Here is a 12283-nt window from a genome sequence, read left to right as displayed (position 1 = left end):
GCTCACACCTGTAATCCCAGCACTTTGGGAGGCCAAGGCGTATGGTCAGGAGTTTGAGACCAGCCTGACCAACATGGTGAAACCCCATCTCTACTAAAAATAAAATAAAATAAAATAGCCAGGTGTGGGGACGTGTGCCTGTAGTCCCAGCCACTCAGGAGGCTGAGGGAGGAGAACTGCTTGAACCTGTGAGGCAGAGGTTGCAGTGAGCCGAGATCGCAACATTGCACTCCAGCCTGGGTGACAGAGTGAGACTCTGTCTCAAAAAATTAATAATAATAAAATAAAGAAGCAATAAAAATAAAAAAAGAGTTGAAAATCTGATAGATGCCTATATAAACAAATAATCCAAAAGAAAAAGTAATGGAAAAACGTGAATTTTCTTTTTTTTTTCTTTTTTTTTTTTTTGAGACAGAGTCTCACTCTGTCACCCAGACTGGAGTGCAGTGGCGCAATCTTGGCTCACTGCAAGCTCCGCCTCCCAGGTTCACGCCATTCTCCTGCCGCAGCCTCCCAAGTAGCTGGGACTACAGGTGCCCGCCACCATGCCTGGCTAATTTTTTGTATTTTTAGTAGAGATGAGGTTTCACCGTGTTAGCCAGGATGGTCTTGATCTCCTGACCTCGTGATCCACCGCCTCAGCCTCCCAAAATGCCGGGATTACAGGCATGAGCCACTGTGCCAGGCTGGAAAAAGATGAATTTTCAATAAATATTTCAGTATACCTAATGTCCATTGGGAGAAATAAAATTTACTTTTAAACTCATGCACAAAATCAACTTCAGGTGGATTATAGACCTCCATAGAAAAAATAATTCAATGGAGTATTTAGAATTTAATATAGGAAAATAATTTCATTACAATAGGGTAGGTGAGGAATTCTTAAAAAGCACCTACAAAGTGTTTATTCTAAGAGAGAAATGCTATTCTAACATAGTTGATGTGAGTAGGAACACTGGGTCAAACTCAAAGTTGTTCTAAGTCTTTTCCTATAGGGCTTTAGCTCAGATTCAGAGTTAGAACTTTCAGAAGGTCACAGTAGTGTCTACCTCTTGAGATGGTGTGACAACTTAATGCACTCATACACAAAATGTGTAGACTAATAGCAGCTTGGAAAGGAAAATAAAATCTCAGGACACTAAATCACTATGCCCAATGGGAAATTTAGGCTTGGGAACTGTGTCACACTAAAACTGACTTCCTTTTTTTCTCAAGTAGATAGCTGTAATTATACATGGTTACTTTATCTTATGCAAAATGTAGATCCAGCAAACATGAGATGAATGCATAATCAACTTTATCCCCCACTCCTCTATTTTCACATATAAAATGTGGTTTCAGTGAGTGCTAATCAAAGCCTCACCAGAATGCAAACACTTGCCTCAGTGCCTAGCCCTCTTTTCTTTTTCCCCCCTTCCCCTACTGCTCACTTTTTCCCCTTTAAATGCTGAAGTCATCAAAACTCTCTTTGGAAAAAGCACAGACCACAGATCCTGCTGTAACTTGTGTTTCTTTTTCCCATGCACATTCTCAACGTTGGCAACATCTAGCTCTAAATTTATTGAGACCTGCCTCAGTCACTTTTCAGTTTACATTTTGGAAACCACAACAAGTTTCGTGCAGAGTTTGGCTCTTTGGCCTGCAGCAACTCTCCTAGCAGGGCCCTGGTACAGCCAACTGGAAGCTTTGTATTGCTCTGACTGATTGGATGATTTGCTGAGGTCTGGGAGCCTCCCCCTACAGAGATCCCTGATCTCCCAAACTTTTTGTTTGAGGTCTGAGGTATGTTCTCTTGTAGAACTCCCTCTCTGGGAGTTTGCTGCTTCTGAGGAGGCAGAGAGCAGTCTTGCACTTGGGCCAGCATCTCCAAGTAAGGAGCTGGCGGGGGGTTTTTAAATTGGATTTGGTAGCTTTAACTCTAGGTTTCTTGTTAGCCAGTTATAAATTCTTAGGTTCAAAGATCTCAACTTACATAAACTGTGCAATCACTTTTTCTTCCTGTTTTGGTAAAAATCACTGTTTGTCTCCTCTACAAAGTTTTGACTGGAGATACATAAAAAAGATTTTAGAGACCTCATATTCTTAATAATCGATTAGAGAATCAAATTTTACAAATGACTTACAATAGCCTCATGACTATCCTTGAGAATTCTGGCTCTGTACATTAAAATCTATTAGCATTGCTTGAAATTCATAAGACATACCCTTGATTAAAGGGCATGGTCAAATATTTAACTTTCTTTGGGTTTAATGCACATACATGTGTTAGTGTGTGTTCCAAAATTGTACACCAAAACTCTGTGACCACAATTTTCCTGTATTACAAACCTGCAGATGTACCCCTGAACCTAAAACAAAACAATTGGTAAAATAAAATAGAAATATCTTCAGAATTTAATTTAGATATTTGGTCTGAACTGGTCAGGCAAGTCAGATACTCTTTTTGCTGGATGTTTTAGGGTCATAAACTGCTGTGTGATATTTTAAATAATTGTTTGATTTGTCTTTCTTACAGCCATAGTAAGTTCAGGGGACATACAGTGTTCTCCCTAGCCCAACTGTGCCCTCTGACTACACTGGGAAGGGTCAGACATTATTGGCAGCTCTGTCTTTTGTCCCTGGCTCTGCACCTGATACATAAGTAAAATTTCTTACTTCCTAGAGTTTTTCAATGCAAGTAAGAGTTACTGAGAGGTAACATTACAATTAACATATATAATTGAATCTACTAGATACATCCAAAGTCCATAATAAAAGTGAGATGTGTTTTTAGAAAAAAAAATGCTATAGAAAGGTATGAGAAATGTGTTTTCCTTACAAAGGGAAACTAATTTTGTCTACTGTAGAGGTTTTCAAGTTGTCCTTAAATTGAAGACAAATTGATGGATAAAGCTAAATGGCTACAGAAAGTTGGGGCTTGGTGTGGTGGTTCATTCCTGTAATCCCAGCACTTTTGGAGGCCAAAATGGGAGGACTACATGAAGCCAGCAGTTTGTGACCAGCCTGGGCAACAAAGTGAGACACCATATCTACAAAAAAAAAAAAAAAAAAAAAAGAGCCAGGCACAGTAGTGTGTGCCTGTTGTCTCAGCTACTCAAGAGGCTAAGGTGGGAGGACTGCTTGAGGCTAGGAATTTGAAGCTATAGTAAGCTATGATTGTGTCACTGCATTCCAGCCCAGGTGATAGAGTGAGACCTTGTCTCAAAAAAAAGGCAAAGGAAGCTTGGAAAGAATTTTTTTTTTTTGTTCTAAGGTAAAATCATAGGACAAAACTGAAAGTTTGACGGAAATGTAGATTTGTAGCAGATTGATTTTACAAAAGAAATATTGTGTGTGACCAAGTGGGCTGAAATTTAAAGGGTATTATTCAGTCTTTCTATAAATTGAACATTAAAAAGCACATTTATACAAGCCCAGGATCTGGACCTGATTTTTTCAGAGAATTTATCTGCTTCTCAGTAGAAAATAGTAAAAGGTTAACAAGCATTTCTTAAATCATACCTTATGATTAAACTGATTGATATTTGATGAATTCATTTATAAAATTTTATTAAAATTGCTTTAGTATTAATACCACGCCATGCAAAGGTAAAGTTGGTTTTCTTTTTTGATCCAGGATTTTGTTTAATATTAAGAGAGAGTAAAAGATTTTTGTTTGCCTTTTGGGCCAACCGCAAAAAAAGAGGAGGGGAGTAAGGTTCGGTTGGTTTCACACTATATTTATTAGGTTTTACTGGTTTTTCATTTTTTCAGGGTATTTTTGTTTGTTTGTTTGAGACAGGGTCTCACTCTGTCACACAGGCTGGAGTGCAGTGGTGTGATCTCGGCTCACTGCAACCTCCATGTCATGGGTTCATGTGATCCTCTTTCCTCAGACTCTGTAGTAGCTAGGACTATATGTACACACCAATACAACCAGATAATTTACAAATTTATTTTCGGTATAGACGAAGTCTCACTATATTGCCCAGGCTCGTCTTGAACTCCTGGGCTCAAATGATCTTCCCGTGTCGGCCTCCCAAAGCAATGGAATTACAGGCACAAGCCAGTGCACTCAGCCTGATATTAGACCTTATTGTTTAAGAAACTGAATCTCCTTTCTCTACATCAAAGAATAAAGATTTTTGCTTTTTAGAAATATTTAAAATATCATTTTTGACTTAATGAGTAATTCATTTAATCGTGATTGGTGATTCTATTTTGTAACACTGTTTCAATCCTTTGATATTTGACAAACTTTCCAAATCAAATTCTAATTTAGCCTTAGTGACCTAATTAACTTTTTGAATATTAGGTCACCTGAAGTCCAACAGTGACAAATTAGCCACATTTAACATGTTAAAATCATACAGAAGCATGGTGAAATATTTAACTTTAGAGTTCTACTTACCCAAATATTAGCATGTGCTCCAAAATCATATGAGATGCCAATAATTCTGAAATGCCTTACTATATGTTATCAGTAATAATTATATTATGTTAAATTGTTGTATGACACAGAAAAAAACAAATTTCTTATCAACTATACCTGTAACTACGACTGTCCTAAGAGTTTTTCATTCACAATTGTTGTTTTACTTTGATTATTCTCAAAAAGTAGTTTATAAACAACCAGTCAGCCAAAACTTGCTTCTTTAGAAGAGTTGGTGAAAATGACTCTGATAGGTTTTCTTGAATTTAGGTTTCTGATAACTTTGGAGATTGTGCCATTGTACAAATGAAAACAACAACAATACAAACAACAAAACTCCCAGGACTCTAATTAACAGGCTGATGTGTTCATGAGGATTGCTAAGCCAATATAAAGTAGAACAAGTTAATTATGTGGGACTGACGTAACAGAAGAATGAGACAATTTTTTAGGACTCTTTTATTTGAAACATTGATGACTATTTTTGTTTTTCAGAGTAAAGAAAGGTTTTTTCTTAGCTATTTATAGTTTTTAACAACTGAATATGGTACACTCTTTAGAGAAAAATTTCAAGTATACTTCTTTCTCTTTACCTGATTTCCCCAGAATTTGAAAACTATTTCTGAATATTCTTAATTTATGGTAATATAAGTTATTTGCATATGATCAATAACAATTTTTTTTTTGTAACGGGACACAATTGGAGACACTGGTTACCTTGCCAAGGCTTTGGCTGGAATTGCATATTCTCATCAATGAGCAGATTGCTTTGAGAAATTTAGGTTGAATAACAGAACCAGTAAAATTCCCTTGGAGAGACTGGCCCTGTGCCTTCCCTATGCAGTTTCTTCACAGATTTTCTGATCTGTGGTAAGAAACCCATGTCACTTTCTGACAGGCCTAGGAACTCCAAGTAATCTTGCGACCTCAAGATGACAGTAATTCACCCAGTTCATACAGTTATTTGCAGGCACAATAAATCCTTGTTTGAGCTTGAGGGGCTATTTGAAAAGTCAAATAGTAGACACTTTGTTTAAAAAAAAGTTTCATCAATGCCAACTTAGAAGAGCCTATACAGGAAAAAAATAGTCTTGCTGTGCTTTATGAAAATAATCAGGCCAAGTACAATAAAACTAAAAGTTATTTTGGAAATAAATTGGTCTTACTATGATTTTTCTTTAGTAAAAATGGAAGACTGTAGAGAGAAAAAATGTATTTCAAATGAAACTACAGTACATCTTTTATTGGATTCTAGCCCTGTTCATTGTCTTCCAGTTTTATTATTGGTTTACAATTTAGATAGACTGGATCCTAAATTCTTTGCTGGTTACAAGTCTCCAAACTAACATTTTCAATGTCTTTTTTTTTTTCTTTCCCATTTTTTTCTGACTTGGAATTAGTAGAAAACTGTGCTTTTTGTAAAGCCCTGCAGACTGAAACTAGAAAACTTAAACTTTGGGAGAAATAACAGCATCTTATTTATTTACATAAAACATTTCAGGACTATCTAGTTATATATGGACTGCTCTGTAATATAGTCTATCAGTTTTCACGGATTGCTTTCTACCTTGTTGCTATAATCCAGCTGTGTCTCTTTTTTCTCCTTTTTTCCCTTTATTTCTTATTCCCCCTATTTCTTCACAACCTTCTAGAATGAGTCTCCTTAAAAATGTGGATCCTAACCTTCTAGGAATAAACCATCCTAATGTTGAAAGATTAGGGAAAAAATATAACCAAACACTCATTTTCTTCTAAAATGCTTTCTCTGAAATATTTTGAAGAACAAGGAAAATAAAATCTTAGGATCCAAAACTCACTATGCCAAAGGAAAAGTCAGGAAATGAGTCATGCTAATACTACCTTCCTTTTGTTCCCAAAGAGTCAGCTGTAGTTTCACAAGTTTGCCTATCTTATGTAAAATGTAGATCTACCACACACAAGACAAATGCACAATCAACATTTTCTCCATTCCTCTTTACGCATGCAACATCTGGATGCAGTGAGTGCTAATCCAAGCCTCATAAGGATGTACTTGCCTCACTGTCTTTCCTCCCCTTTCTTTATCCTCCATCTACTCCTGCCTGGTCTCACCCCTATAAATATGGAAGTCAGCAAAACCCTCTTTGGAAAAAGCACAGGCCACAGAGCCTACTGTGACTTGTGTTTCTTTATCCTTAAACTTGGCAAAATAATTCTCTGAAATGAATGCCATCTGTGTGAGTCATTTTTGGTTTACATAGGTCTACACTAAACACTAAGTTACTATTTGCTACTGGTGACAGCTTTTTTCAAGTAATTGCAAGAAGTATCATATGTATCAATTGTAAAATACATCATTATTTTACATCACAATAAAAGCATAAAACTATTGAAAAACTATGACATCACAAAAATTTTATGTCATATATGTTGAAAATAATACTTTTTGTTTGAAATGCCTGCTCCCTGGTGCCATAAAGAAATAGCACTTGAATATAAATTTAATTTCCTCAGCAATGCCATTTTTATATTTTCTTCAGAAAGGGTACACTCGCCAGCATTTTTGCCACGAGAGTGCACCGAAGAAAGGAGACAGGGTCATTTATAACCTGATGCTTCCACCCTACTGCTGTGTCCGGTTTCCATTGGCTGGAACAGGACCTCACATTCTGTATTTGTCCCGACTGGCTAGCCACTTAGAACTTTTTAAAAGAGGCAAAGGCAGAGGAGAACAAAGGAAGGAGGAAGTAACTTTTGGAATCCAGAGAAAGGTAAAAACACCTTTAAATAAGGAAGAGGAACAGGCTATGACCTAATGCTTGCTTGGACCAGTATAAGCATGCCAGGGCAAATATTTAGGTTAAATTGTGGGAGCTAAGAACATAAAGTACATTGAATTCTTTATTACGGCTAGCAGATATTTAAGAAGGTTAACACAGGTCTTTGAAAAAATTTTGCTTCTAAGAGAGGTTACTATTTATTCCTAATGAGATTGGGAGGAAAGTCTTTGAAGAGGAACCTCTATTTTACTTTTTACACTTTTGAACTTATATAAATGTGTGTATTGATGTCATATAACCCCTATGATCACATGAGACAGAAAGTGAAAGCAAAATAGGTAATCAAGGTTTTCTAAAATTTCTCATATTTGGATAAAACTCTTCTAAATCACTGTGCAACTCACCTTGTCCATGGATTTTTTCTACACTAGCATCATCTCTGGTAATTAGGAGCTTTGCTGATGCCATATTTGTAGTGAGAGAACTATAAGAGTTTCTGTTAGATTATGTTTCTCATCTACTAACATCCCTCTCCAAGTCATGATATTAAAGATACCACCAGAATGTGAAAATGGAAGTTTTTTACATCAAGTTCACTTGTGTGCACACAAAGTCCACCACATTATGACTGTCTTCTAACCAATAGCCTTTTAACAATATTATGATTGATCTCTATTTGAAAGATGTAAAAAATATGCCTTTTAAAATAAATGGAACACACTGTTTTTTCTCTGTGACTGCCCCCTTCTCAGTATAAAATTTTGTCAGATCATCATATGTATTCTGGTGTATTATTGTGAAAACATGTTTAACTATAGTTTCAAATTAGTTGAACAACTCGATTTACCTGCTACCTCAGGATTAGAGAGAGTTATTATTGGGCGACTAGAATTCCTATTTTAAATGTTGCTATGAATTGTTTTAATTTTATATAACCTGGGTATTCATTTTGTACATAGTTTTGACATTCTCATACCAGAAATAGGGTTTAGAAATCCGTGACAGTTTCCAGTTTGTGGCCTCTTCCACATTCCTCAAGGTGGTCATTGAACATAGACCCTTATAAAACCTGCTCAAGGTGATTACTCCATATAAGACAGCTGAATACCACCTTTATCTCACCTCACTGTCCCCTGTGGGAACTGCACAGATATTCGGCAGTAACCACCTCTCACTCAAACTTTGACTCTGTGGAAATCATGGTTGCTTCAACTTAACCCAGCAATTTGAACTGCTCATGAGAAACCTGCTTGGGTAACACTCCAAAACTCAATGTGATGTTTAGTTTTAGGAGTCAACTAACCGTATTAAGGAACACCTAGAACACTGGCTAAGCTTTACTTCTGGGTCTGTGAGGTTTCACCAGAAAGGTCTGAAATGTGAGTCGGTAGACAGAGTGGGTAAGATCCTGTGTTGGAGCAGCGACCCTTTGTTAGGGGCCTGTAGCTTCCCCAAGCAGGGAAAGAAAGGAAAATCGTGAGTCCCTTCAAGGGAAATCCCTGGTACCTAGCTAGCACTGAGAAATAAATGAGGAACTTGATCAGCAAGAAGGTTATAGCAGCCTAAACAACAGCCAAGGTAGTTACAGTCAGAAGATGTTTGTTTTGTTCTAAAGATCACATCTTAACATACATTCCTGAGTCATTTTTCATAAACCTAGACCCCCACCAAAGGCATCTGCTGACAAGTATACCTCAGATAAGGGGGGCCTGAAAACTGAATTCTGACTGCCATTCTTTGTGCTAAATTTCTTCCTGAGGGGCCTAGAGGGAGGCAAATCCATTAGCCAAAGAGCTAACATTTTTTTCTGCCAACCCCCAAATTTTAAACCAAATCTTCTTTTCTTTAACCAATTACAAATCAGAAAACCCTTGAATCTATGTATGGGCTGTAAGCTCCTGCTTCAAAATATCGTGACTTTTCAGGACAAAACCAATGTGTAACCTCCAGTACTGATTTATAATTTTGCCAGTAACTTCTGCTTTCCTGAAATTTATGTCTGCTTTAAAAAAACCCTTACCTGCAAGCCACTGGGGAAGACGGAACTTAAGCATTAGCTGACTCATCCGCCTTGCTTCACAATGTCCAGATAAATACCTCCTTTTCTCCCACTGCAAATGTCAGTGTAGATATCTAGTCTTACTGCACTGGGTGAGCAGACCTGAGTTGAATTCTTTAACAATCCACCCTCTATGTGGGTAGGCACCACCCAGTGGGCTAGGGGTCCTGATAGAATGAAAAAGTAATGAGAATGATTTTGCTCTCCCTCTCTCCTGGAGCTGGTACACTCTCTGCCTCCTGCCCTTGGACATCTTAACTACAGACTCTCTTCCTTGGGACTCCAGGACTTACTTCTGCATCTCTCCACATTCTCAGGCCTTTGGCCTCAGACTGAGAATTACACTGTCAGCTTTCCTCATTCTCATACTTTCAGCCTTGGAATGAGCCTGGTATTCTGTGGTTTATAGCTTACAGAAGACCTGTCTTGGCTTCCATAATCATGTGACCCAATTTATCTAATTAATGCCCCCCCATCTATCTATATATGTATCCTATTGGTCCTGTATCTCTGAAAAATGCTAAAACAGGTTTTATTTTTTAAACCATGAATGATTGTAGAGAACCAGAATTTTAGGAATGAGTTTCTTTCATTGGTTTTGGGGTTTCTAAACTTAGATCTCTAAGGTGATGATACCTAAAAATACTAAAGACTCCATTTCTAATAGTCCAGAAAACATTGCTAGTCCATGTCATAAACTGCTTAAGACATACGCAAACATCTACCTCTGACACTCCTAATCAACACCGATAAAAGACAAGGAACTTGGTGACTCTGACAGCACACCTTTAAACATCTGTGGAAAATCAACGATTCTGCTTCTAGCGTTGATGAGTAAAGTGATCAATAAAAAGATAAGCTAAGAGAGATTCAAATTTCAGAATTCAGCTTCACATAAAAAGCCTTAGAGCGTCTTACAGTGTTCTGAGTGAGAATTATATCTCCTATAGTCACGGAGCTGAAAATGCTAAAAGTCAAACACAAACCTTCACCATGCAGTTGGCTGAATTACTATGAAAGTTGAACTTTCAGCCTAGCAAGGTACCTACTGTAAATTTAAAGCACTGTACAGAGAAGAATGGAACTCTGTAGATTGGGTTGGGAACATTTGGGGAGACCATGTTGAGGCTGGAGACATTGAGCTCTGAAATTCCGATGTCTTCTTTGCCAGTAGACCTGACCCCCTACTGACGCCCTCTTGGCAGTAGCCTCTTCACCCACACTGGTATAGGCGGTTCCACCTCCTCTGAGGGGATTACGCCAGCATTGCCTGAGGGAAAGGTAATGGACTGCAATGCAGATTCTCCTAAGGCCCCACACCCACCACTCCTTTTTGCTTCTAGGCCTATAAGTAGACTCAAATCTCAAAATGCCCTTAAAAATGATACACAAAGTTTGGCCCATGGGAGGTTCATGACAGTTCAAGAAAACTATTTGAGTTTATAATTTATACAAGCAGAAATCTGGAGAACATACGTGGAAAAGGGTATTAAGAGTTAGGATAATAGTGGAGGAAACAAAGTTGGATCACCCAGATTTATTGATATGGACCCATTAAAAAAGATACTGCTTGTAGTTTTGCAGCATGGGAAATTAGAAAGGGCCCTAACAGTTTGGTTGGTTGGCTGAACCATGAATCAAAAGATGGCCCTTATTTATCCAGTTGGATATGCCTGATCTCCCTTGGCCTAACGTAGAGGAAGAGATTCAAAGGCTTAGAACAAATGGAACTCCAGAGTGCATTTGTCATTTGAAATCTACTCACCCACACTGGGAGGCTCCAGAAGACAAACCTTTCAGCAATACTTTCAGAAACTGATTTGTAAGGGGAGACCAGCATCCTTGAATAACTTTCTCTGTAGGTGGAAGCTTATACTGAGAACCACAGTCACTCAATAGAAAATTTAAATGCATTGGGAATAACTGGATCTCACAGGTCCCAGAGCCACGTGGCAGCTGTCAATCTTCAGAGTCAAGATGGACATAGTTACCAAAATGGGCAGCAAAGGTACAGCAACATTCAGATGCATCTGACTCAAGTAGATCTATGGTGTTGGCTAGTTTGACTGTGGTGTTCTTAGAAGTAAAATAGAAAAGAAGCCTAATAAACCCTTAATTGATCTGAAAATACTGAAAACATTTATGTTTACAAAAGTCTAACTCAAATCAAAATACTAGAGAATCACAGCTCCTACTAAAGTCCAAGACTAGAGCCAGTTTATAGTCAAGAACTCCTTGAAAAAAGGAGCAGCCAGGTCCCCTTGATGAAGGACCCAGGTATACCACAAAAACTTTATACTGTTCATCTTTCTCCTGTCCTTCCCAAAAGAGAACCTATAACCTTTTAACAGCTGTGTTTTGGGGAAAGGAATATAGTAAGAACTTTTCAGGACTAGTAGACACTGGCTCTGACCTTACATTGATTCCAGAAGACTCAACTCAACTCAAAACATCACTACAGAATGCCAGTCAGAGTGAGGATTTATGGAGGTCAGGTGATTAAATTTTAGTCACATGAAATCACAGTGGGTCCGGTGGCCCCAAACACATACTCTGGTCATTTTTCTAGTTGCAGATGCAAAGCTTTAATAGACATAGTTAGCACCTGGCACATTTCCCACATCAGTTTCCTGACCTGTGGAGTGTGCGCTAGTATGGTGGGAATATCTAAATGGAAGGCCCTAGAGCTGCCTCTACCGAGGAAAATAGAAAATCAAATTCATAACCACACCTCTGGAGTGACTGTAGAGATTACCACCACCATCAAGGACTGGAAGGATGCAGGGGTGGAGATTCCAAAACATCCCTGTCTAATTTGGCCTGTGCAAAAGATAGATGGATCCTGGAGAGTGACAGTGGATTCCCACAAGCTAAACCAAGTGTTCCTTGTAATTGCAACTGCTGTATCAGATGTGGTTTTATTGCTTGAGCAAATTAACACATTCCCTGATACCTGGTATGCACCTATTGATCTAATGAAGCTTTTTCTCTATTTCTCTTCATAAGGCCCACCAGAAGTCATTTAATTTCAGTGTCAATAACTTCTCTGTCCTA

At 38.0% G+C, this 12283-nt stretch overlaps 1 long non-coding RNA gene across 2 annotated transcripts in view; it reads right to left on the bottom strand.

Annotated features, from left to right (window-relative positions):
- The window catches only part of LOC134757230 (uncharacterized), a 58449-nt gene that overhangs the window by 13230 nt on the left and 32936 nt on the right, over positions 1 to 12283 (bottom strand). The window lies entirely within an intron of this gene.

The sequence above is a fragment of the Gorilla gorilla genome, chromosome 16 (genome assembly GCF_029281585.2).
Source record: "Gorilla gorilla gorilla isolate KB3781 chromosome 16, NHGRI_mGorGor1-v2.1_pri, whole genome shotgun sequence".
Taxonomy (NCBI): Eukaryota; Metazoa; Chordata; class Mammalia; order Primates; family Hominidae; genus Gorilla; species Gorilla gorilla.
This window is presented reverse-complemented; position numbering and strand designations above follow the sequence as displayed.